Source organism: Nannospalax galili, unplaced genomic scaffold (assembly GCF_000622305.1).
Source record: "Nannospalax galili isolate Female #2095 unplaced genomic scaffold, S.galili_v1.0 scaffold183, whole genome shotgun sequence".
NCBI lineage: Eukaryota > Metazoa > Chordata > Mammalia > Rodentia > Spalacidae > Nannospalax > Nannospalax galili.
Window position 1 is genome coordinate 2,227,830 of NW_008350555.1, and position 2,285 is coordinate 2,230,114.

The following is a 2,285-nucleotide window of genomic DNA, read 5'->3' on the forward strand; positions in this document are numbered from 1 at the left end:
AGTAGCAAGGGAACTTATTTCAAAGTAAAATGATGGAAGGGGTCAGATACCCCTTCCATACAGATGAGGGACTGCTGGCCATGTGAGTGAGGGTTCTCAAGGGCCTGACACTTCTATTTATGGTATCTAAAAGAAGGAGGTGTTTGGTTACTAGGAGTCTAGTTTGAGTGGTTCTCTATTAATTGACAGGCTTGTATTTTGTATGCCCTTTGCCCACTGCTTATGTCCCATCACAGAGTGCATCTGATTTTAATGTTATGTTTACACAATTATGCATAGGCATAAGATAATAAAGAGGGGATTCTCCCTGAAAGTTCATTTTGAGGATACAATTTGCCTTTTTGCACATGTACCCCAAACCAGTTCAGGACAGATAGACCCCCCTCCCACTTTCATACATAGACTATACATAACTAGACTATGATTGAATAGAACCTGTCTGAATTTGAGTCATTAAGGGGAGGAGAAACTTACTCCATTGCTCAGAGTGAGATGCATGCTGCTGAATGTAGGTGGGGGTCCTAGGTTGTTTATAGGTTGTTAGGTGCATTGTTTGGAGAGGAGTGCCAATGCAGAGTACATGCAGGTAAGGGTCTTGAGCCACTAAGAGCATTATTAGAAGAGGGGTGTCTACATGGCCCAAATAAAGTGGAGTCCTAAGCTGCTAAACTATTCCCTATGCTTGCCTTCCTCAAAAGGAGCTATCATTGCCTCTTCACATTTGCCTTCCCTCTTTCTTCCTGCTTAGAACACATACATAATGCTTAAAGGTGCAACAGCCACCTATGATTCACAGTTAAAATCATCAGACTAGGAAGAGGCGGGGTTTTTGATAGCTTAGACTCCTTTCCTCCAGACTTCTCATTTGTGAGAAAATAAACCTCTGATTGTTTAAATCAGTGTTAGTGACTGTTACTATAGCCAAAAACATCTGTACTGATCAAGAGAAAAAGGACAGAACGGTGCGTGACAGTCTGGGAAAATGCTATTAACATGATTTTAGGATGGGGTGGGGATTTGAAATAAGCTCTCACTCTTCAGCCTAGGCCAGCCTGGAAGGCACTCTGGATACCAGTCTGACCTTGAATTTGACATGATCTTGCTCTGTTAGCCTCCCCATTGTTGGGGTTACAGATGAAAGCCTCTGCACCCTGCTTAACAATTTTTGAATACCTTTTCTTTTTTTTGGTCTTTTTGAGACAGGGTCTCCCTGTAGCCCCAGCTGTCCTGGAACTCACTACGTAGATCAGGCTGGCCTTGTACTCACAGAGATCTGCCTGCCTCTGCCTCCCAAGTGCTGGGATTAAAGGCGTGAGCCACCATGCCCAGCTACCTTTTCTTTTTTAAAATATTTTATTTTTATTTTATGTGCATGAGTGTATTGCCTGCATGTATGTGAGTGCACCCATATCATGCAATGCTGCAGAGGTCGGAAGAGGGCTTCAGATTCCCCTGGAACTGGAGTTAAGGACGGCTTGTAGCCGCCTTGTGGGTGCTGGAAATCAAACCCAGTCCTCTTCAAGAGCAGTCAGTGCTCTTGACCGCTGAGCCTTCTTTCCAGTTCCTTGAATACCTTTTCTACAGCTGACATTAGTCCTGCCCTGAAGCTGTTCTTAGTCAAGACAAAAAACTCCATGTGAACACAGAAATAATAATAGACTGTGGCAAAAGCAGAGTTGTAAACAGGATGGAATGTAAGTCCTGTGAAGGAGCCTGGTGAAGGAGATCAGGAAAGCGCCCAGGCAAAGACCTAGGAGCAGGGTCTTGAAGGATGAATGACATTCTGTCTCCCCTGCCTTTGGAGTTCAGAGACTGACCCAGTTAGGGTGTACTGGGATAAGGACTGTAGCAAAACTTCCCCAACCCCGGAAATGCTAGCACAGTCCTCCAGTACCACAAATTACATGAATTGAATTTCCCACATTTGGGGAAATCATAGGAGCCACCATTCCCACAATGGAATGGATGGATGATCCTTGCCCTGAGAAAGCCATCTTTATGATCTTGGATGATCTCAGGGAAGGATAGTAAACTTTTTAATCTGACAATAGAGGATTTCAAAACCAAGCAGAGCCAAATGCAAAAAAACCTCAAAGTCTAGAGAATAAGGACAAAGTTGTGAGGGAAGTAAAGAAAAGAATAACCCTGACAACAAATCCAGGGAACTAGAAATCGGGAGCTGAAAGAGAGCAAAAGAGCAGAGGGACCCCAGGGGAGAGCAGTAGCTCACTAAGACCCAGTGGAAGCCTGCTTCTCAGCAGGTAAGAAGCTCAGCACACCACCAC

The 2,285-nt window shown here is 44.3% G+C and overlaps 1 non-coding gene across 1 annotated transcript; it reads right to left on the reverse strand.

Annotated features, from left to right (window-relative positions):
- Positions 1-1,866: 1,866 nt before the first annotated feature.
- Positions 1,867-2,026, reverse strand: LOC115072855. Its single transcript, XR_003851856.1, has one exon. It is a non-coding gene; the product is annotated as a U1 spliceosomal RNA (small nuclear RNA).
- Between the last annotated feature and the right edge of the window lie 259 nt (positions 2,027-2,285).